This window comes from Athene noctua, chromosome 2, assembly GCF_965140245.1.
Source record: "Athene noctua chromosome 2, bAthNoc1.hap1.1, whole genome shotgun sequence".
Classification (NCBI taxonomy): Eukaryota; Metazoa; Chordata; class Aves; order Strigiformes; family Strigidae; genus Athene; species Athene noctua.
The window spans coordinates 3442901-3467918 of record NC_134038.1 but is presented as its reverse complement, the minus strand read 5'-3'; the positions used below and the strand labels follow the sequence as shown (position 1 = coordinate 3467918).

The following is a 25018-nucleotide window of genomic DNA, read 5'->3' as shown; positions in this document are numbered from 1 at the left end:
GTCTGTCCCCATCTTTCTTACAAGACCCCTTTAAGTATTGAGAGGCTGCAATAAGGTCTCCCTGGAGAGAGGGCAATTAAATCCTCTAAACAAGCAAGGGAATATCAGTAATTAACCATTTAAAAGCCATCAAAAAATGGGAACGCACCCTGCAGGCTACTAGCACATAGAGGCTTAAGCTGTTTTATTAGAAAACACGTGTCAAAGATGTTGTGAAACCAGCAGACTTGTCTGCAATGGCCAATTCTCCTCCCAGTAGGACCCATCCATCCTGTGAGTACCTGCAGCTGGAGATGACGACCCCCAGCATGAGCTAAGCCATTCCAGACAGGTTGCCCGGACTCCAACGCCACCAGGGAGTATTTTGGCATCCTCCGGACCATTCGTTTTTCAATAACTCAAGCTGTGGTGCTTCTAGTGCCTCTCCTCAGAGACTGTTTCACACCTTCATAGATCTCACTCTGAAGGCATTTTTCCTCCCAGTGTAATCTTTGGAAAAATTTGACAGCCTCAAAAATGTAATAAACCAACCAGTTGGATTACATATATATAGCGAAGTTTGAAAAAGATGAAAGGCTCTATTGTTAAGAGATATAATTCCAGCAGCTTCCACTATGTAGCCTGTGCATACACAGAGGAAGAAAGGGAACTGAAGCAGCTTATATTTTGTCTTACAAGTCCCCTAAAATAACCCAGGTTCTGATCCTGGGCTCACATCAGGAGAATGACACTGAAAAGGCTAATAAAGACCTGCCAAATATCTCATCAGGACAAAATACCTGTGTGTTCATACCAATGCATCAAGTGAAGCGATAAGAAGGAGGAAAAGGAGGACTGTCTGCTTAAAAATCTAATATTCAAGACCAAAAGGAAGCATACACAGAGCTATCAAGTTTTGGGCCATTTTGACTAGAAACAATTGCAATCAGATGGCGACGAGCAGTAATTGTTTGGCTACAGTGCCACCACAAAACTCCTAATTTTATTTTTATTGGTAGACATTTAAAAATAAAAAATATATATATATACTTCTACATCTCAAAGAAAACAAAACTAAAAATTTGGCTACTAGGCTTGGTCACTAGAAAGATTAATTGTAGCTTTTGTAATAATAACAATAATTTATTCCACCATGGCACTGGACAGCAGATGATTAAAGATGAGCAAAGGTCTCCAAGGTTGGATCTACATCAGGCCATTCAATCCATTTGGTTACAGCAGCAGTAATTAATCATTGCCGGAAAAGGGAGAAATCTTAAGAAAACCTTGTGGTTTCCAATTTCAGAAACGAGTTGTAACACCTTTAGGAGAGCAGATCATCTCCACAAGAGCTGAGACGTCTTGAAAAAGCTGGTAACTTGTAAGATCCGAGAGCCTGCCATTTTACAGAAACTGGTACCGCCTTTCACGTTAAGGAAAATAAAATCACCACCACCACGAGAAGCATTTTAGACCTACAAATTCAAATGCAACCAGCACTCACTAAAAAGATCAATGGGACCCATCTGAAGACAGCGCTAAATATAATTTGATTGCAAAAGTCTGGGAGCAAGAGGATGAATGCTACTGCACATCATCAGTTCCCAATCGCTCTACAGAAGGCGTCTCTTTTGTGTTTATAACCCATTTTCTGACTGCTGTCTCGTTACCCCAACAGACACATTTTCACCCAGCTTCCAATCCTACTTAAAGAACTGAAACTCCCAGTCTGTGAATACCTGTTCAAGAAATAAATCTCTTCAATAGCTTAAGGGAAGAACTAAAAGAAGGATAATTTCACAGTTACCTCAGAGGAGATCTGAAGACCCACAATTTCATACTGAACATTGGGTAAAGCTCTGCGGATTCACTCCATGGGGTAGGAACACCCTGACATTCCCCTCTGAAATAAGATAAAATCAAGAGTCGCAGAATAATTTACGTTGGAAGTGACCTCTGAAAGTCTCTGTGTCTTCCTCCTCCTTGGAGTTGCTCCAGTTAAGAGTTGCTCAGGCCTTATACGGAAAAGTTTTGAGTATCTCCAAGAATGGAGATCTTACGGCCTCTCCAGTCCCTGCTCTTCAAAAGCAGTCGTGGTAAGATGCAGACAAAAATAAGATCTCCCCTCTGACACCTCTTCTACAGGCTGAACAAACCTGGTTCCCGACACCCCTTCTTGCATGTCCTAGAGACACCTCGGTGGCCTCCCCTGGAGATATTTCAACATACCAATATCCTTATTGTACTGGGAAGCCCAAAACTGGACACTGTGTCCAAACGCAGCCTCACAGGTGTCAAAGAGGGGAAGGATCACGTCCTTGGACCTGCTGTCTATGCTTTTAGTAAGAAAGGATGTGGTTCACCTTCTCTGGCACAATGACACTCTGCTGACTCATGTTCAGAGTCATATTTAGGTCCTTCACTGAGTTTGGGCTTAAAAATCACTGATTTGGACTTTTATGAGAAGAAAGACCATCCAGTAAACCAACTGGGGGTTAAATCACCAGATTCTGTGTCTCTTGCTGGGGGGGGCTCACTTTTGCTCTGAGTCCTCCTGTTCATCACCCTTTGCCATCAGTCAGTTCTCCAATACTCCCTCAACAAAAAAAATAATTTTCCCTAGTCCTTACAGATCAATACTTCAAGATCATGGAGTTAATATTTAGTCTTCATTATGTGTGAGGAAAGGAGAAGGTCCTACGAAGTTCTGACTACAAAATATATTAAAAGAGACTAGTTCTTTCAGTTCAGGTTAGAAGCTCAATGATATCCACTTTTTTTTTTTTAAACTTTTTTTTTTTTCCCCCCTGAATTCAGACCTCTACAAATATAGAGGATCTCAAAAAGTCTCTATTAAAAGTTACATTATGAAAGAACTTGTATTGAATTAAAGTATACAGGAAAAAAATAAATTACATTAGTAGTTTTAGGAACACGTTTTGATTCACTTCACTTACAACCATGCATCTCCTTTCACAGTCCATCCACAAAGACAATGGAGAACCTGAAAAGGTGAAAGAAGGGCAGTGGTATGGGCTAGAAAAGTTAACAGAATTAAAGCACAAACTAAAGGATAGTTTGAAGAAGATTTCAGGAATTTATTGCTTGAAAAAGAACATAGAAGACATGTCCCATTCCGCAATATAATATCTTTGTTCTTCATTCCTGACTGTCACTCAGCTCCTTCCCCTGGTATCCCTGCCTAAAAAAAGCAGTACGACACGATCACAAAAGGTTAGAAAAAGGCCATGTGAATTCACATCTGCACTCAGACCTTCAAATGGAAGGAGGATCCCCTCCTTCACAAGTATTGTTATTTGATGATGTATTTGAAAACACATTAAAGAATAAAATGCAACCAAACAAAAAATAACGATCATTGAGTAAAAGCTGCTGCAAGCAGAACGGCGAAGCTAACCGGGAGATTGATTTTGTGTCATCTTTTACATAGAGAAGAATATTACAAAGAGGAGGTTTGACAGACAAAATAAATTTGCTTTGGTTTGACTCTTCCACCTCCAATCAAATACTCATGATCTATGGAATGAAATCCAGATAGAGAAGAAAAAAAGAAAAAAAACCCAAACAACCAAACAAACCCCACACAGAAACAAACACAGCACTAGCCCTAAAAGTGAAATTCTGTCCTAATAAGTATCTGAATAATAAAGGCTCCCTATAAAAGTAAAAAATAAAAAAAGCTTTTATACTAGATAAATAGGATGGGATGAAATAAATTCCATCCTCTGGCAACTAGGGGACTCCTTTTCCCCAAGCACTCAGAGGGCATCTCAGACAGGGAGCAAAGCTCAAAGGTCTCAGCTTAATCCTTCCTGACACCACTTCAGAGCAAAAGCCCTTTGGGAGCCAGGTCCCTTGTCTATGACATGGCAACATCAGTACTTGACAGTCCTACAGGGCCTCCAGGAGCAAAAAAAACTCAAAAATCCTGATTTTTGGCTGCATCATTCAGCAACGCACCAGAATACATTTTAGAAGTCCACGTGGAGACCCGCTCCCACCTGAAAAAAAAAAAAAAGTGTTTTTCAGTACACTTAAATAGCAGGTGCAACAGAGATAAGGAACTAGAAGATGCTCACAGAGCTTCAAAACGTCTTCAGTCATCCACCCTCTAAAGCTACAAAGTGCTAAAAAGAGCCACACCAAGAGGGTGCAAGAAAAGATGTGGGATTGGCTAATTAATTGATCACTAAGCACTACCCAGTCCTACCTGGGTTGACAGAAGAATAACGAGCCTGTGGGGCAGAGAAAAGCTCTGTGTCACGTAAGGAAAGCCCAGTGCAAGGGTAACAGACATTTTGCCCACAAATCTGAGACCTACGGATTATGTACATACGTACTTCAGACCTCACCTGAAGGCCTTTATGATGTCGGATGATTATTTCCCCTTTGTCTTCGTGGAATCTGCGTCGGATCCTGCGTTTTGGGGCTTAAAGCTTCAGTGCAGAATTTATTTCACAGCTATTACAGGGTACATTACACTAATTACAGCGCACATTATAGCCCGCTATGCAGTGCACTGTGATAAATCATACAGTTCTGTGGTCTGTTGTAAACACCGCCATACATCTCTGGACACTATTGCATGTTTGACCACTCTCATAAATATGAGCATTTCTGTGGGACAAGTATGATTGGCTACAGAGACTATTTTATTACTGTTTTCTTTCAGCACATTAACAGTGCAGTAAATTCTGTAGCTTAAGGGGGAAAAAAAAAAAAAAAAAGCAACAAGTGGGATTTCCTTCAGTAATGCAACATCAGTAGTATCTTCCCTGAAACAACATACCAATTGTTCTTCATTTTCCTAAAATATATTCACCGTGTGATGTCTAATGTATAGGCAAAGAGTGTTTTCTAGCTTTCAAGCTTGTCACACCTGAAAAATTGGGGTGAAGGGAGGACAGCAGGTTCATAATTTAAAAGATTTTGGTGGTATTATCAGCTTTCCTTCCAACTATCCCAACACAGGTTTGTTTATACACAACAGCTCCACTTCAGAGGTAAATTTTATCACTCAATCAAATGCTTCTGAAGTTTGTACATTGTTCGTCAAATACAGGGGGAGAGAAAAAAAAAAAAAAAATCCCGACAAAATATTTCTGCAGAAAAGCAGTAGAGGTTAGATGCCCAACGGTGCACGTACACATCAAAATGTGCCACTGTGAACCTCACACACTTTCCCAGGGTGGGAGAGCACCATTCAGACATGCTCAGCATTCATTTAGAGCAACTGGGATGGTTTTATAGACTGTGTCCTTCCCTGTGATAGAACAACCAGAGATGGAGCTTCACCCAAGACTCAGAGTATCACCCAACCGGAGCAACACGTGTGGGTCCTGAGACTGGAAGAATTTAATTCCAAACTTAGATAACCAAACTTAGTGCACTATTCCAGGCTCACTGCTGACTTGGGAGCACACAGTATCCATTGACCCATCTGTCCTTCAGCTCATCCATCCAAAAAGCAGTAAAAAAAAAAGTGCAGGACAGAAAACTGTTCCACTCCAGATGTTAGCCCTCACAGAAGATATTTCAAGTCAGGTCCCTGCTCCCCTTCCTATGGCAGATCTCACCAAAATGGACTTAAAAAGTATTTTCTTCAGCCCCACCAGATGCAAATAGAAAAACCACCCTGGAGAACAGCAAGACACTGGTTGGGGTTTTGTCCCTCCTTGACGCTCCACATTCACCACCAGCACAGGAATCTCTGCCATCCATGTCTGCATTGAGACTTTTCTCCTCCTGCAAAGTTTGGTTTATTGTTTTGGTTCCCAAAGTGCTTTTAACAGGTAAATGACACCAGCAAGATGTTGCTGAGTTTACATGGACAATCCTGCAGGCAGAACAGGTCTGCTGCTCACCATATAGCACGAAGCCAGGAAAATGCCACCGTTTACAAATGGGTTGTGGACATAAAGGACAAACTTCAGAAAGTGACAGCGACTTCACCTCCAGCTCTGCCTTATCCAGAGTGAACTGGACTTGAAAGGACAGAGGAGAGTCCAAGCTCTCGGAAAAGCCACCAAAAAAGAAACAGCTTTAAGGTCATGAAAATGGAGGAAAAGGAAGAAGGAGAAGAAGATATTTTGAAAGGGGACCAGAAAAATCTTGTAGCAACATGGAGCCTCAATTCAGGACGGAACACCCTGACAGGCAGATGTCAGAGATCAAACAGAATGAGATAACTGCTTAAAACTTCAAGGAATTGGGATTATGGCTTAGACCCTACACAGTTATGACCTGGAAGTAAAGGACAATAAAGGACATTATGTTCGAAACTGCTGAGGGATCACTTAGAGAGGTCTATGGACTTTGGCAAGTTCAGCCAGGGGATGTTGATTATCCCAGACTGGAGATGTGGTAGGAAAGGAGGACGTTCTCCCCACACACCACATACAATCACTAAAAACCCCTTGACCCCAATGGGAGCCCCGTTCCATGAACTAAAAAAGAGAAGGATCCTCTGAAGTTGTCTCATGCAGTTTCTGTAGATGGAGGAGACAACACAAACCAGCTTCCACAGCCTGGCGGGATGGGACTTCATAGAATAACACGAGCAAACACGAACAGCATCATGTACAGATGTGTTCTTCAGACAGAAATAGATTCAGAAGACAGCTTCTATATGTGCTTTTACCAGAAAATCATTCTTTACATTGTGACCATAGTCAGGATTAACATTTCCACTACACTGAACTTGACAGTCAAGAGAGAAGATGAATGTCAGCAGTCCGAGCAAGCAGACCAATCAACATACAAAAGCCAGATAGCTCAATAAGAACAGAAGCCAAAAGGTTTTAGTTATGTTGTCACTCCAATTCCACCATTTAGGTTCTCCACAGCATTTCAGAGCTCAGCCATGCCTTGAATTGCTATTAAATGTGAATATTTCAAAAGGTGCCCTATCAACAGCTGTTCCCTACAGCTAAGAGTACAGCTGCATGGCACAGCTATAGCAGCAAGCCCTTAGCTTGCCCAAAGTCCTCAGAAAGGTCTCAAATAGGGTTCCAGTAGGAGAAAACAGCAAAGCTGTGGGCTGTCATTTCACACAGCTCTCTGCAGCTCGTCCTACTAAGAGACAGAACAATGCCCAACCAGGAACAATCATCCGATACCCTGAAACAGTTCTGCGATGGATGGTCCCACATGTCAAGGGTCAGCAAACCACCGTACCCCAACTCAACAGGAAGAGCAAAATGCAGATTAAAACCATGTGAGATGATGGATATTAAGCATGGGCACCCCCACCAGCACGCCCAGGTTGGACCACACAAGCAAGAGCTACACCAGTGCTATAGATGCACCAAAGCATGCTGGTGCATAATCACACCAGTCCCAAAACAACAGCATTTCTCCAGCTTTTGGACACTGAAACCTAGGATCATAGTTTCCAGCTTCTCTGTCCCAGACACCCTAGAGGCCCATGAATTACTTTGGGCAAAAAGCCAGGAAAAACAAGGCTATTACCCAGACATCTCTACTGAGCACGCAGGGAAGGCTGGACAATGGTTAGAGGCCTGAAAACCAGAAATTTGTTCAGAAAGAGAAAAATCCACAGCCTTAGCCCTCCCACAGGAGCTGCGTTCTTTCCTCCTCGATACAAATTTATGTTGTGTCCAACTGTGAGGCAGCAGTGGCCAAGTGGTGATATGTAGGCGGAAAGTTAGAGAGACAACAAGACACCGCTGTGCGCTGTGCCAGTGTCGGAAGGGAAGCAGAAGGGGTGGACAGTCCTTTTTGGCTCATGCAGGCAGTGAGCAGATGCCTGGGTGAGCCAACTGCGAGTGGTGGCTTCAGCTACACGTCAAGCTCGGAGCATCTCCCCTCAGCACCTCCAACCACCTCGCTCGGCGCGTTCTTCCTCAGCTGGAGAAGATAAAATCCCTCCGACACGGAGCCAAGAGACACCAGGTTCAACATATCGCGGAGGCTGAGCCGAATTAAACTCGCAGAGCACGCGCTGCCTCTAGCCAAAAGCAAAGGAGTTCATAAAATAGCACTTTGCCACAGATATCCAGGCAGAACAGCTGCCCTCATCCACCACTGCCAAGAGCTGCTTCTCTCACACTGAGTGTAGGGCTGGCAAGGAGCTATAGTATTTAAAAACTGATTAAAGTTCTGTGTAGTTTTTAATGCGCCTCATCATACTATGCATGGTGAATGGCTAATGTAAGGGCTGCATTTCTGGGTCAGGAAAGGAGTTTCTTTGTAGGCCAAGAACCAGCAAGGTTCTCCACAGCCAACAAGCAATGGATCCACATCCATCACAAACATGGAAGAGATCAAGCAGACCCGGATATCTTTTAAACAACAGATTTTTTTTTTTTTTTTTTCTTTTCAATGCTGCAACAGCGATACTTTCAGCTTGTCGGTAGTGAAGACACATTTAGACACCAGTAGACAAACACTCACCTGGTGAATTAACAGACTATTAACAGCCCAGTCATTTCCTGAGAGCTAGGCTAATTCTACAAGAACAGCATGAAGATCTGGACCTGTAGATGCAACCACAAAGGCATAACCTGAAATCGCTCTGTCTTGATCATAACCCGAGTTAAAAGATATCCAAGATGCTGCCTGAGGACATGCAAGAAAAGGAGACTTTGCCAACAAGTTTAAAAATTCACTAACAGCAAGAAGATCCACGACAGTGCCAAACTCTTGCCAACTAAAAAAAAAAAAAAAAAAAAAAGAGATACTCTCTAAACCACCTGAGATTCTTTTCCTAACTCTCTCACATGCTCACTGATGTCTTTCCACAGGGGACAAATGCTCCCAGTTTTCCATTGGAGCAGTAGAAATGAAAAGCTCATACAACTACATGCACTTAGACACAAAGCAGCCCTATAGCTTACACTTCTGCTCAGCAATGAGATTAAGTGTATTTATATCCCAATTTTTTGTATTTTATACCAAAGCTCAGTGTTTCCTCAGAAAATCTGCAGCAAGAAACAGGACAAAAAAAAAAACAAACCAACCAACCAACAACCCCAACCCATAGAACTTAATCAGACAGAAAAGTAAAGGTTAGTTTTATCCAGGTCATGACTTTTCAAAAGTTGGGATTTTGTTTGTTTTATGCTCATTAGAGGGAGATGTTACTGCAGAAAACATGGGAAAATTATAGGTGGGTTCATAGAATGGGTCTCTGCCAGCACACTTCTCCTTGGCTAACTTTAGATACTTACAGACCCTATCACAGCATTCCCAAACCTGATTTAACTAAGTGTGACAGAGTTAGAAAGCTCTCTGCCATCAAGATTAGTTAGGACACAACAAAGTCTATCAGCTTTCAGTCCTGTAAATATTAACTTTCAAAAGCAACTTCAAAACACACTTTTTTTTTTTTTTGATAAAATTGTTTATCCTTTCAATAGCATGAGTCAGCTCCTGATTACTACACAACTTTTTTCCTCCCCTTGTTCTCATTATAATTAGATTACTAAATAAAATTATCAGAGTAGATTTCAAATAACCTATCAGCCTATAAATTCTCCCTCCCCCCCCATTCCTCTTTCACTGTATGTAATTACCTGCTAATTTAGACAAACTCCCGTAGTTTGCTTTTAATTACGGCTACCCTATGGCAGCAGCAGAGATTACACATCTTCTTGTAAATAGGGTTCTTAGAAGAGAATTTGAGCTCTTTATTAGACATATCATATGTGAGGGTGGTTGTGAAAGAAAAGAGAAATTACACCAGCTAGACCACTTAGCCCAGCCAAGGCCACCAGCCTCTACAGAGCAGGTCTGGGCCAGCTGCACATCAGCCAAGGAACAGCATTTCAACCATCTTCTAAAAATCCCCCACTGCACTGATTCCCACGTCCACACAGCCCAGTGGGTATCTCTCATGGAAGCACGGCCCGGGAGCATGTGCTGGGGGTTCAGCAGAAGCATTTGGGAACCACCATTCTGCAAGAACAGGTTTTCATATCTTGTAGAGCTTTCCAGCGTTGAGCTTCTTCTCTAACCTTCTTTCACGTCTCCTCACTGTAGAGACTGGGAAGTCTCCTTGTCCTAAGGAGGAAGGTCTGAAGAAGTAAGGGCAAGGGAAGGGAACACTGGTGGAAGAGGGCAGCATTTCACCATAACAGTCCTCAGGTTTCATTAATGAGAAGAGCAGCTCTGGCCAAAGGACCAAACTGCCAGAAAGTGCTCACACGCTGGTATCTGTGAGGTGGATGTCCTGTGCAGAGTTCCCTGTTGGGGAAGGACCTCCCGCCTCCCTGGGACTGGGCTCCACTCAGCTCTGGCTTTTGTAAACGTGGGCTGTGTAGGGATTCAGTGTGTGGCTTCCTTGGTCTGATGTGTTTGGCTGGTTGACCTGGTTGTCTCCCGTCCCTTCTATGGGAGACTGCATTTCACTGTTTATCCCACCCATTGTTGGTCGTGTGGTGTCGTTATTGGGGTCAGTGGGATTGATGTCGATTATGTATAACCTGATTGACTTGTTTGTACCCCCAGCGCTCACCCCTGTACTGACCCTTTTGTATCAAATACAATTTGGTTATTGGTTCATCTTTATGCTGGCTGTGTCCTTTGTGCTAGGCCTGATAATTGGCAAAACGACTGGGAGCCCACAAACCACTCGATGGCTGCACTGACAGGCTGAGCAAAGCTGTCCAAGGCAGCCTGCCTTTTATGCAGCACCTTGCACACCAGCTATGACAGCACACTCCAAGGCTGCTTCTTCCTTCAGTTATTATTTAGAGAAGCAAAGAAAGAAGACGACGAAAAAAAAGGTTTGGGACTTTCTCTCTCTCTGAAAGTGAGGCATCAAGCCATTGGCATATGGAAAATACCCATTTACCATAACAGGCAGTAGGGATGACAATGCTTATAATGAATCATCTGTTGCCTTTAGCGAACTTTTCTCAACAGAAGAGGCTCAAGAAGGGAAAGACCAAGGATTCCCATGGAGCTCAAGACCAAATTCTCTCTAGAGTGAAGACAGAAGTCACTGGAGACAACCCCCCATAAACTCAATACAGATTTATTCAGGTCACCCTCCATGCCTAAACAAAGTCTAACCCAACCAACAAAATCTAGTTGACTCCAAGAAACCATTCACTCTACTGAAATTCCTTCCAGGTAATGTGCAGTTTGGAAAAGCACTCACAACACGGAGCAAAGGCCAAGACAGCTGTGAAAAGATGTGACCCAAAATTTGCCTCAAATACCCAACGAAAGCAGCACCTCCAGACACCAACCAGAGGAGGTTTGAGCGTTTTCAAGCTCCTCATGCAAGTTCCTGCACTATAACTTCTACCTCTTATATTATTACACGGGTGCAACCCATGGCAAATGTTTTTGGAGCTGCAACCTTGTTTTTTCTAACAATGGGCAAAGGAGGCATTTTTCAAACCTAAGAAAGCATCAACACATCTGTAACCCCTCCACTCCTCAGTCTGCCCCATCTGCTTACTGCCTTTTTTTTTTTTTTTTTGTTAGTGTTGTTGCTCTATTGTAATTGGAAGAAAAAAAAAAAAATCTAACAAATGTTTTCCTGCTCCAATTTAAAGGGCAGGGTAAGAATGCAAATAACATCCTTTCCCTAACTGGCACTGTGAGGTTACGGAGTTATTTAAAAATACACCGATACGCCAAATTTACTAATCCCTAGAGAAATCAACATCCCCAGCCACAGGTTGTTGTCTGCCAAGGGAGGTCTCCCACTTGCTTTAGTTAACTGAGCTTTGGTCGATACATGATGTTATTTTTTTTTTTTTTTTTTTATCATAAAAATGCCTACAGCGTGACAATAGGCTTGTTATAAGTGCAGGGGAAGAAATAGACTGTTTAATGCCACCAGCAAAAGCTTAATAGGAAAACACGGATATTTTAAATTACTTTTTAATCACTTCAAGATATTTTCCCCCCTAATTGTAACTACTTACTGAACAACTGCACCTTGTTGAGAAGCAGCAGTGCTGGTGGGCACAGACAATATTTTGCATTCAGCAAAGGTGCTTTGATCCCAGTGAGGGCTTCAGAGTAATATTCACACACAATAGTACTGAAGTTGAGCCTTTACAACCCTCTGTTTACAGGGTTTTTTCTTTCCTTCTGTATTATTTTTGTTCCTTTTCCAAAAAAAAGAAAGGATTTTATTCTGCTTCCCAGCTGCTCTCTCAAAACACAGCACTTTTTTTTTTTTTTTTTTTCTAACTCAAAATATATTTCTAACTCCAAAGTTTCCCAGACAAGATCCTTCCCAGCTGGCCAGCTTGGGCCAGAGTGGATCGCCTCAGGCAATTATACTGTTGAGGAGAAAAGGACTGATGGCATGAACCAGCCTACAGAACCATCTTAAAACAGCAAACATTGATTCAAACCATCTTCAAATGCAGAAGCACTCTCCCTCAATGACAGGCACCATACTATTGCCTCTCCTCTTCATTATCTTGGCCCTGCTTGATTTTATGAACTCTCCTTCCCTGCTATAGCTTGTACCTTTGTGGAAGATGAGGCTGGGAAGAATTGAGTTGGGAAATCACCAAGAATTTCCAAGTTTCACCAGCATTTCAAATTTCATAGAAAAAGTGTCATTTTAGAAAAGAGCGATGTCTTTTCCCTTGGAATTAGTATACAACAGATTTGAACAGTGCCACAGGGTTTCCTTCTTAATGTTTGATGCTGGATCAGTATTTTTTGGGTTCTAGAGACTACTCCTGTACAATCAATGCCCGTCTCCCTTCCCACTACTCTTTAGCTGCCAACAAAATCCTCTTCCAAACCTACACGCAGTTCATCCTCGCAATCCACATCCCTCACAGCACCTGCTCTAACACCACCCCGCACATGGTATCTCCATACATACATACTGTGTGAGGAGAGAAAAAAAGAGGGAGAGATCCCCACCACGGCTCCATAAAATAACCTTGAATTCGCAGCAAGCAGGCTGGAGAGTTGCCACCCTATTCAGTTAAAAGATAAAAACATTTGGCCTTTCGGTTCTCTAAACGCAGAAGTACCTCACATCAGCTTCTTCCTCACTACTTAGTAAAAAGGGGACATCTGGATTTGCCTCTTTTGCAGAAACCTTGCACGATGCTCAAAGCACCAGCTGTAGAAATGCTGGCTGCCATCCTAAACCAGCATAGAAACCTGCCCATGTGTGGAGGAGGTGATTTTAAAACACACAAAAAGATTCAAAGCTGGGAACAGGGAGAGAAGAGAAAAGTTGTAAGGTCCCGAGATACAGATAATTCAAAATATGCTGATGTGCCATGAAAAATGGGGGCTGTGGCCAAAAAGTCTTGCCCAACACAGGACAGATTCATCAGCAGCTTGCTGCGGAAATTAAGGTGGTTGGACACATGTATTTGCTTTCAAGACAAGGAGGTACCTACTCTTGATTGTGGAGCCTGAGTTTCTGGAAATTCCAGGTCAAAAGAGAAATAAATAATAAAAACCCCAACAACACAAAAAAAAATCCTTCCACTCCTTAAAAAAAAAAAAAAAACATAAATAAATAAAGCTAAATCATCAACCCCATCATAGCATCCCAACCTGAAATTGGTAGCCATGTGATGGAGGGAGGGCAAGGACACTCTCATCTTTCCCCCATCCCACCCGAGCTGACACAGAGGACATCGATAAACTGGAAAATGGTGACAGCAACCACCGGCAGATTCTCGATACCGCAGGAGGGCGAGAAGTGGGAACAACATCGGATTTCCAAAGTTCGTGAGTTTTCAGGTGCTGGTACTTAGTCCAAACACCTGCACAGCACAGGAAAGCTCTCATCAATCCTTTAGTATGCTGTGGAGATCAAGCTCATTTTTAAAGCTGACAAACATCCAGGAGCTGTTCTTGGCAATAGCTTCTTGCAATAACTACAGTTTCACTTCCCTGTATTCCCCCGCATCTCAAAAAATTTAAAAAAAAAAAAAAAAAAAAATCTTTCTTTAACACCCAGGTTTTCCCCATCTGAGGAGCACTCCCAAAACAACGAGAAACCTTTTCCTATGCGGTACACGGCAGACACCTCCCGCGGCCAGACAGCAATGCTTGAGTCCAAGCACGGAAAGCTTTCCCTCTAGTTGTACGCTCTGCTCTGCCAAACCCATAAACCGCGTTCCCGAAGTGGGAGAACACCTTCCTACTTCTTTGGGGAAGACCGGGAAATTTGTGCAGATCCCAGGTTACTTGGAGGCGGCGTTTCTCAAGAAAGATAACGGAGGAAGCTCAGAGCAGCGATGCTCTTCAATCTCTTCCAGCACTAAAGAGATTAGGATGACGGCCCAGCGAATCAGCAATCCCAGCGCACCACATGAACACACTTTTGCCCACGGTTGTCACTTTGAGGAGAGTTTGTTACAAAAATTACATGGCGGTTATCTTGTTTGCTCGCAGGAATGCAAGCGCTGAGATGCAGGGAAAAAGCAGCAAGATGGGAGCTGCAGGCTTTGCGGAGGCGAAGCCAGCCCTGCTCACTGAGCAGGGACCACCACATGGGTGAAATCTAGCCAGAAACCACCCCAGTGTTGAAATGTTGGCCAAGAAACTGGTTTGAGAAAACATAAAATATGCTGACAGCTTGGCGACACTGCCCATGGCTCTAAGATGGGCGATGTACTGAATGCTAAACATCGGGACATCCAGACGAAGGCAGGCGTGGGTAAGTACCAGATTAACCCACCACCCAGGGGGAACCTATTTTGGGTCATCACACTGTTCACATCACACGCTGACAGCTGGGACAGCAGTACAAGGATGTTGTATAATGGCTCCTTTTCCCTTCCATACATACTTGACAGCATCCTGCAGAGCAATGCCACAGCCAGGAACCACACACAAATCACAGAATCACAGAATCGTCTAGGTTGGAAAAGACCTTGAAGATCATCCAGTCCAACCACTGAGCCAGCACTGACCGTTCCCAACTCCCCCAGATCCCTCAGCGCTGGCTCAGCCCGACTCTTCAACCCCTCCAGGGATCCCGGGGACTCCCCCCTGCCCTGGGCAGCCCATTCCAACGCCCAACAGCCCCTTCTGCACAGAAATCCTTCCTCAGAGCCAGCCTGACCCTGCCCTGGGCAGCTTGAGGCCATTCCCTCGGGGCCTGGCGCTGGGGCCTTGGCTCCAGAGACTCATCCCCCCTCTCTGCCCCCTCCTGGCAGGGAGTTGCAGAGGGCCAGGAGGTCTCCCCTCAGCCTCCTCTTCTCCAGACTGAACCCCCCCAGTTCCCCCAGCCGCTCCCCAGCAGACCTGTGCTCCAGACCCTGCCCCAGCTCCGTTGCCCTTCTCTGGCCACGCTCCAGTCATTCAATGGCCTTAAACATCCATGGTATAAGGATACAGAGCAGCATGCTGGGAGAGGAGCAACAGCAACCCAAGTCCACATCACTAGCTTTAAGCCCCTGTATGTGCCCTTGGATAAACAACATCCCCAGTTCCTTCGCACTCCTAAAGACAAAATCAGTATCCATGTGGAAAACAGCATTTGTGAGGTTCAACAGAAGCATCTGCAAAGATCAGAAGGACAGGGGCAAGGAGAAAATGCAACAAGATCTAGCAAGGACCTGGGCACATAAGGGCATCAACACACAAATATTATATCTCCATTTGCTTTAGCAAACAAGGTATCTATTACATATAGTTGTGTGCATGCATATGTATTTTTATACATTGATAAACCCACAATTTTTCCAGTCAGTGTGCCTCTACCCGAAAGCACAAATGACCAGTCAGAAACAAGAAGACAGACAACAACCTGGTCACACAAGACAAGTCTGATGCTCGCTGCTCCCACCTAAACACAAATCCAGGCACAGGCTTAACCCCAGTCAACCTCTTACTTGTGTGACCTGAATGGCTGAAGCATGGGTCAGGCCAGTTGAACAACGTCCCCAGGGAGGACCTGCTGGTGTACTTAGCACGGAGTGGCCTCTCCGGACCTCAGTAGCCTCTGGCAAACACTTGGCCACCTGGATGAAGCAGGCTGGGGTCAGGGAGCACGCTGTGCTTGAACCTTGTCCATCCCTTTCAGCAAAAGCGCCTTCACCAGCACTTGCTCAGCGCAGATCCCAGGCAGGGAGCGTGAAGGAGCTAAAAATAATTCTGCTGCCTGGACTTTTAGGGTATCAGGAGGTGAAAACCAGCAAATCTGAACAGGAAGAGATACAGCCTCTCTGGTGCAAGAGACGGCCTTCTGTAGCTTGGCTCCCGAAGGACCAACATGTGGCTACCAAACAGCGAGGCTTCCAAGAGGATCCCATACGCAACCTGCAGCTGAGGTGACCCTCCCCAAACAGTTCTCACCCACTTTCCTCATCCTCATCACACAGCACGTACACAGGCAGAGGAGCAGACCCATGGTACTCATGGAGTGGGGAGAGGGTGATCAGCAAGTGTCCAAGAGCACAAAGACACCACAGAAACAGTTACGAAGTTGGACAGGTCAACAAATCAACGGGGGCAACACGTCATCAACACAGCCAGGGACCATCACAACAGCTGATGGGAGGTAAATATCTCAAACCCGTCTCATCTGACACCATCAACACATCTCTCAAAGCACAAAGGGACTTTCACATGCATCACGTTTGGCATTCCACATAATTCACACCACAAAACAACATCCCGCATCAGGCTCGTGACCCCAGGTCCAGCAAAAGCAGGATAAATCAGAGATACAGAGATGCCACCACAGTTATATCCCCCCCACGCTGCTAAAACAACCTGCCCCACCAACCTGGTTGACTACAGCTTTCTAACCCAACGATCTAGGCCACTCCCAGAGGTCGTATTCCCACGCCCCTGATCCTTTCTGCCACACAGAAGAAACTGCACATCAAAGCAAGAGATGGAAAGGGGAAGCCGTAGTGCTGAGAAAAGATGCCTTCAGCGAAATTTGTGTTAAGGCACAACTAGTTCGTACTGAAGCCAAATCCTCTAATCTTCAACCCAGATCCTTGTAGGAGGGTAATTTATGTTCTCTCTGGCCAAACACGGTGCTGTGGGACATCGATAACACCACTAATACTCTTTACTCAGTACTGCTGCAAGGAGAACCAGGGGCAGTGAGCACTGACATTTAGGGAAACATCACCCGTTATCAAAAGGAGCACCCGTCCCGCTGATTCAGCACCGGTGCTGCCGCAGGTAACACGAAAATTACACAAAGCTCTGCTTTGTCCCCTTACACAAGCTTTGGATGTGATGAATCAGACTCGCTGCCTCAAGGGATACCACTGAGGAGTGATGTAAATCCACAGCAGCTCCCCACACCTACAAGCAGAGGTAAACTAGATGGGAGGGAAAACAGAAGAATAGTCCTGGGAAAAGCCAAGGGAGCTTGGATTTGGCTTTCCTGCCCACAAACAGAGCTGCCCCTCGTGAATCTGCTGCTGGAGGAGACAATAAGTCCTCTGGGAGTGAACCAGTGAGCAGCCAAGAGCTGCACGCACATCCCACCAGCATGGGACCAGCACTCCCCTGCTGGCCTTCCACACTGTGAAGGAGACCAATAAGCCTTTACTCAATCTTGCAAGAGTTTTCAAGGAAAAATGAAGTTAAACCTGAAGACCTACAGAACAATATGAACTCAGTCATTTCAGGGAATTTGAGGACAAACTTTTTAGGAGGGTCTGTAGCAACAGGACAAGGGGTAATTGTTTTAAACTAAAAGAAGGCAGATTCAGACTAGATAAAAGGAAGACATTTTTTATGATGAGGGTGGTGAAACACTGGACCAGGTTGCCCAAAAAGGTGGTTGATGTCCCATCCCTGGAAACACTCAAGGCCAGGTTGGACGGGGCTCTGAGCAACCTGATCTGGTTGAAGATGTCCCTGCCCACTGCAGGGGGTTGGACTAGATGATCTTTAAAGGTCCCTTCCAACCCAAACTATGCTATGATTCTAATTCTGTTCTCTGTATTTCATTTTTTTCTGTACATAGCTAGCTCTAAAGATCAAAGACATGATGAAACCATCAGAAGACCAACCCACGACAACATGGGAAGAACATGAAAATATGGCTAAAGCTCTGAGACAGCTCTTGGATAAGGTTCCTCTCCATATAAGTGAAGCTGAGGCATGGCAGACAGGGACTCCCTCCCCAGCCTCACACCAAAACTTTCATAAACCAGCTCTCCCTTTTTGCAACTCAGTTCAAAAGAGGGTGAAACTTCTATAAATGAAAGCCAGGAAAAAAAAAAAAAAAAAAAAAAAAGTAAATTCTTAAGGGCAAAATTTTATTTCCATCTGCCCAAGTTCCACCCTTCCATGTGCAGGTGACCCTCTCCTGCAGAGACGCTCTTACCAACTGCTTCCTAAGTCCTGTTCCCCTGGTCACACAAGACTTTCTTCTAATCTGGAAGGAAAAGCAAGACAACTGATTAGTACTGAGAAGGAAATTATTTCCCTGTCATGGCTAAGGACACGCATATCATCAGCGCCCTGAACTCTGGCATCCAGCAACACCGTAAAGCCTCTCGGCTGGGCTGTATGAACAGGTACAAAAGCAAGCACTGATTCCTCAAAACATCACTGCTGAGGACAGGAACAGCATGTCCTGTTTAAAAGAAAGGCGATATAAACCTCTAAAATTGCTGAAGGCTTTTAAGATTTCCAGATTAGCAGAGGTGCAAAAGTAGTGTTAAAATATCTGAAAAAAAAAACCCCAAACAACCCAAAAACCACTCAACAAATTAAAACCTGCAATGGGAAAGGGGAATCACCTACTCAACTGTCCTATTTTCTTTATGATCCTGAACCTGCCGTGGGAGGAACACACTGGCCACAATCCAGTTAAGCATTTGAGCTTATGTCAAATTTGGGAGAACACAGAGAGCGCCCTGTTGAATCAAGACCTTCGCAGTTCTCACCAGCAGGTTGTTACTCTCTCATGCTTGCTTGCACACATGTACACACATCCCTACCTTGCAAGAACTTCCATTTTTAGCTTTTATTCTAAGGATTCTCCTTCAAGAAACAACACCTCTTGGCTATAAAACCACCCAACCCTCCTGCAAGGAAAAACGTGCTGGTGCAACCCCAAGAGGCAGGTCCTCCGTTCACCGAGCACTGGGCAGCTTTCAAGATGCAACCCAGAGCTGCTCCCACAAGCTATAGGGTTTTACCCACAGACACCGAGATGGTGCTAGATGACCTTTAGCCAGATAAATTATAGACTCCTTAAAGTATTCACCTACCTTGCAATAGCTATTAAGTACGCAGTACTTCCTCATTTTCTCTGTTACAAAGAAAATGCAGTGTCTGTTACAGAATCACAGAATCAGCTAGGTTGGAAAGGACTTTGAAGCTCCTCCAGTCCAACCATGAACCTCACACTGACCGTTCCCAACTCCCCCAGATCCCTCAGCGCTGGCTCAGCCCGACTCTTCAACCCCTCCAGGGATCCCGGGGACTCCCCCCTGCCCTGGGCAGCCCATTCCAACGCCCAACAGCCCCTTCTGCACAGAAATCCTTCCTCAGAGCCAGCCTGACCCTGCCCTGGGCAGCTTGAGGCCATTCCCTCGGGGCCTGGCGCTGGGGCCTTGGCTCCAGAGACTCATCCCCCCTCTCTGCCCCCTCCTGGCAGGGAGTTGCAGAGGGCCAGGAGGTCTCCCCTCAGCCTCCTCTTCTCCAGACTGAACCCCCCCAGTTCCCCCAGCCGCTCCCCAGCAGACCTGTGCTCCAGACCCTGCCCCAGCTCCGTTGCCCTTCTCTGGCCACGCTCGAGTCCTTCAATGGCCTTTTTGGGGTGAGGGGCCCCGAACTGAACCCCCTCAGCGAGGGGCGGCCTCCCCAGTGCCGAGCACAGGGGTAAGATTCATCAGTCTTATCACAAAAGGCCTTTTAATTAATGTACCTACTTGCTTTGTTTAATTAATGCAAGCAAGGAAGCCTTTCTTCACACACTACGTTCAGCTCCTCTACTGCTTTGGTCACCATATTCTGAACACAGTGATATTTTTAAGGTATTAATAAATACTTCCTATATAAATGCTATCTACTTCCTACAGTCATGCTCTATATACAAAGTTCACTAAAAAAAAAAAAAAAAAAAAAAAGGATGCAATTTCCCCAGTCAGAAAAATTCAGAGATAAAATTGCAGCAACGATTTGTATCTGCCTGGAGCAGCAATCCCAGTCTTCAGTGACCTCTGTGGAAGCACACTAAGGCAGTTACACACTGTGACAGCCCACTTTTCCCTCCTGTATCAGCACCTTCTTGTTGCTGGCTGCAAGAAACATCAAAAGGCAACTCAACAAATAGACGTTACTGAGCGCTTCAGGCTAGGGACAGCCAGTCTAGAAGTTTAATCAAGATCTGCATCAAATTGTGTGAGGTATTTTGTAAGCATTGATGTTATTGATTTGTTGCAGCTTGAGGATGTAATTCCCAACCACCTGCCCATTTAACCTATTAAAATCACCATCAGGCAACTCAGCTCAATCCTCCCTACCAGATTCTTCGGTAGCAGATGAGTGGTACCCACCTCATCCTTCAGCATCCTACACCTGGGACATCCCCAGCAGCACTCTCATGTCCTCTTGGCAAGGCAAAACTAGTCCACGGGACAAACTTTAAAAAGCCTTCAACCACAGCTAGCAGCTGACAAAAGAAACATTCATTAACTTCTTGGAGATTAATAGGCAGGACGAGGTTTTGTGCAACCTGCTGGTTTGCCTTGTATCGCCTAGGACATCCTAGGCCCAACTCCTTGTTGGGTAATACCATCATTGCTCTGGTTATAAAGATCCTTTCTCTGCTGGGCATCCTAAAGCACCTTTATTTCATCCCTTCTTTAAGAAAATGAGCAGTAGGGGCTGAGTGCTGGGATTTCATGACTTCAGCCGCCAGCCTCTTCAGGAACAGAAATTTAGGAAGAATATGATGAAGAGTATGTAAGACACCCTTAGATTTCTGAATCTTAACATCAGTGAGAGACGCTATCAGATCTGAATTTCAACCCTCACGTGCTCACCATCCGCATTTACTGCAAGGCAATGCTAAGAGCAGCTAAAACCCAGGTGATTCTCCATCAGGAGAAAGAGATACAGGACTTCAGAGAGTCTGAAGCCTCACGTGGGCTCTTCCAAACAATAAGATCCAAAAATGAGCTCATCCTACCAGTGCCCACAAGGGCACAGTACCTCCAGATCCCATCTGCTACCCAAAAGGGTAAGCTATCCCCTCCTGCTGAGATGTTTACAGGGGGGAAAACACCTCAACCACCCAACTCACCAGTCACCCAGGTGCTTTGAGTCTTCTCCAATCTGCTCCACCTACGCCTCAGCGTGAACAACAAACCCCAGGGCAGCTGTGTTTTCCCCAGCAGAGCAAAACAGCAGACTTGGAGAGGGGAGATCCATCTGGAAAGCAAACATTGTGAAAAGCATCCCGCTGTTCAGCCAGGATGAGCATGCCTAAGGGCAGTGTCAGCTGTTGGTGGTGATGGCCAAGGATTGGAAGCAGGAAACACGGTGTGGGAGATGACAGATAGAAACACGTTAAGAGTCAATAAGAAAGGCAGGGAGGTTGGAAGAACCTCACACCAACCCTTCAGATGGCAGGAGAAAGAGCAGCTCTAAAGAGGCCAACAAAGTCACAACAGATTTAACCTCTATATGCTGATACACACTACGATGACAACATCATGTCAATCCAGACAGAGCTTCCAGGGGATGCATTCCATCATCTGCTTGGAATTGGGATGAAGACATCCTTTTCTAAAACCCAGAGCAAAGTATTGTATATAAATATTTAAGTATTATACTTCGGGGTTTGTTTGTTTTTTGGTGGTTTTTTTTGACTTTGTCTGAAGCATTCAGCCACAAAACAGAACGATTTCTGCCTGTACTGATAGAGGAAATGCTACTGACTGTTTAGGTAAGATTAATTTCAGGACTGTGGCCAGACTGAGGAAATTGGTGGAAGAAATCCTTCATAGTTGGATAATGAGGTTGCAGTTTTATGAGTAATTCTCCTGAGTTATGTGCCCAGCATCTCGGGTGTGGGTGACACGTTCATTCTTTCCCTCCCTTTCTGAATGGAAAATGCCATCCAAGAACACAAACAAAATATTTATTAAAAAAAAAACAACAAAAATCATGACGTGGAGGCACAGTACAATGTGCAATACAGATGCTATCTAGAGGAGTTTGCCTGGTGGGTTCTCCAGGAATGTCCCCAAGCTGCAGCACAACCATATGTACATCACATCCCCAAAACCTAAAGAGTCTCTGGGGTGGAAGCCACGACAGTACCGAGACAAATCAACAAAAGACACTGCCCTGTACACCTCTATTACTAACAACACTTTTGATGTGGAGACATTAAGCCAGGCTTCCTCACTCCAACATTCACACCCTCGCTGCTGGGTCACCTCGCGTGGTCCCACATGTGCTGTGGGGACCAACGATCTGTGCTAATGTCACATTTCTCCCAGCTTGAAATGGTTTAAGTGGATTGCCAGCAGCTCCCCCTTTTGAGCAAGCAAAGGCTTTCACAAGGAGGTTACCTGAAGTTTTAATTCTGTCAAAGCTCAGCTGCATGGAAACCAGAGAGGGAGAAGAGGGACCCTTTCCTGCAGATGTCTCTGCTCCATCTGGACCCATCACCTTCCATTACTCAACTGCCTTTCTGGGAATTCTCCATGCCTTCCCTTATGCCATGCCCAGGCGTTAGACATGAAAATAGCTTACGACAGTTCCTGCTGGCATGACATCAACTCTGTTCCTCCTGAAGGATGAATTAGCAGATGGGACCAGTGGAAGATGGCTGAGCTAGAGAGCCGGACAACTGGAGGATGCAAAGATCCTTCAGGGTCAGAACAGGGTCAAGGAAGATATACAGGTGCTTACTGACAGGCTGTGCAGGCTAACTTATGTCTGCACAAACTCCTGCTTTGCTTGCTTATTCCCCAGTCGACCCACTGTATTATTCCAGCAAAATAACCACAATACCAAAGAGCTTTTGAAATTAATATGATGGGCTCGCAAGCATCTTCCATCATGCAGAACTAAAATTAAAACGTACACCCGCCCTCGCCTCACTCCCTGAAATTCATCATGCGGAAACTTCCCCGTGTCACGTCAAGAGACTCCCGACAGCTGAAAGAGCTAATGGGAATCTGCATTTGCAGCAGCAAGAGCATCGCTCTGCTGCTACCAGACTTCAGAAAAGCAGTGTCCCAGCCTCACCACCACCAAGGTTTAACCCCTGTTGCCTGAGACACAAGAAGGCTGCCTTTACAGCACTGTCTTCTCCACGTACATGGATAACAGTCATCCTCCAATACAAATAGACAAGGGAGGACCAGGAGAAAACAGGTTCCCCGCTATTTTGGAGCAGCAAAAGGCAACAATGAATGTTTTCTCAGAGAACATTGCAGAAGGTCTCGTGCATGTTCTGGCTTTGCCAACACACTGACACAAGAGAAGCAAAACTAGAATCCAGGGGAAAACCAAAACAATCTCTTTAAAAACCTCAAGGAGAAGGTGGGAGCAAACACAACGTTCGGGGGCTACACCACTATGACATGTCACAGGTTCAGCAGCCCTCAGTAGAAAGTGCTTCTGAGAACCATCTGTGAAAGCATCTCCACCCACCACGCACATCAGCTTCTTACCATAGAGAGCTTTTGGGCAAAGACGTAATACTAGACCACAGCAAACCCCTGATATCTGTGCTACATCTGGCCTTAGGACTCTGCAACTCCATCCTAGATGAGCAGTTCTATAAGAGGGAGCACTAGAACAGATGCTGACCCACAGCTCCCAAGGCATTGTGAAAACATTTTTCAACAGCGAGGCACCAACATAGCAAGCCAAGTAATTTCCAAGGTCTTGCTGTGAACCACAACCAATTATTTATTTATTTTTTAAAATTATCTCCCTCATGCACATGGTTGACAATTCCTTCATGGCTCCTCACCCTATCAGGACCACAGCAAGAAAACTGACATCACCTTAGACACCTTCTGGCTCAGCAAACACAGCTGCTGGAACTTGATGCATATTTTGGGGTTGAAACTGAGATGCAAAACTGCTGCTAAAATAACTGCCATGGAGGAGTGGTTGCTTTTTCTCTTGAAATACGGAGCCACTTTCCATTTCTTCCCTCCCTGTCCCTCGGCTGAATTTACCAGCCTATAGAAGGAAATAGGAATTGCATGACTCACAGGAAGAGTCATCTTCTACCAATCACAGAAATGCACACATGCACCCAAGTGGCTGGATGAGACCCTGCCTTCTGTCCCAGGCCAACAGTATCACACTAATCACCACCAGTAACGTGCCCACAAGAAAACACGGATGAGACAAGAAGCAGCAACGGTCTCAAGAACTACAAGCTAAAATTTCAGGACTGTCCCAGCTGTGACAAACAAAAGGAGGTATCCTCTGTTCCATCACAGCATCCAAGGAGCCACCAAGCCAAACGTAAGGGTCCTCATCCCACACCCATCCTCATGGGAGGAGAAATCTGCAATCTGCTGCATGGACGAGGCTGCGTGGGATCAGGTCAGACTGATCCGTGTGGTCAAGAGATGATAAAAACTATGCCTAGGAATAAATTGAAGGCAACAAAAGTCCTATCACAGCAGTAACAGCAGGTGTCAGAAAGAGACTCTCTGCAAAACTTTAAAATTCACTTGATGGCGTACAGATATTATATAGCTTCCACAGCACATTTCCATAGCTGGTTTTTCAGTTATGATTCCTTCTTACTCCTAATACAGCCGACAGCAACACGTGTAGGATCTGGCGATTGAGTGCAGGGGAAGATGACTCTCAAAGACATAAAGACATCAGCGCATTTCAGCAAGGCCTTTCGAGTCAGTTATCTGATGCTTTAGACTCCATTGATGGCATTTATGAATTTAAAAATGCATATAAGGCTTCAACATCCTCTCCCAGTTGCTCTCTTTAGGACGCAAATGCAACTTAACACAATTAGGCAGGACAGAAAGCCCAGACTTTTTTACAGGATCAATTGTATTCCAGTTGTTGGGCAAGATAAAGAGACGCCAGCTTAAGAGGCAGGCTGGAAAAAAAG

The 25018-nt window shown here is 44.9% G+C and overlaps 1 protein-coding gene across 13 annotated transcripts in view; it reads right to left on the bottom strand.

Moving 5' to 3' along the window:
• The window catches only part of TSNARE1 (t-SNARE domain containing 1), a 533649-nt gene that overhangs the window by 463470 nt on the left and 45161 nt on the right, over window positions 1–25018 (bottom strand). For 2 of the 13 annotated variants that reach the window (XM_074898348.1, XM_074898351.1), the window contains one exon: window positions 18275–18325. The exons of 10 other annotated variants lie outside the window; for them this stretch is intronic. The gene's annotated coding sequence lies outside the window, so the exon portion shown is untranslated. Of the gene's footprint in view, window positions 1–3960; window positions 4002–18274; window positions 18326–25018 lie in introns of all 13 variants that reach the window. One more of the 13 variants, XM_074898350.1, reaches the window with a different exon arrangement.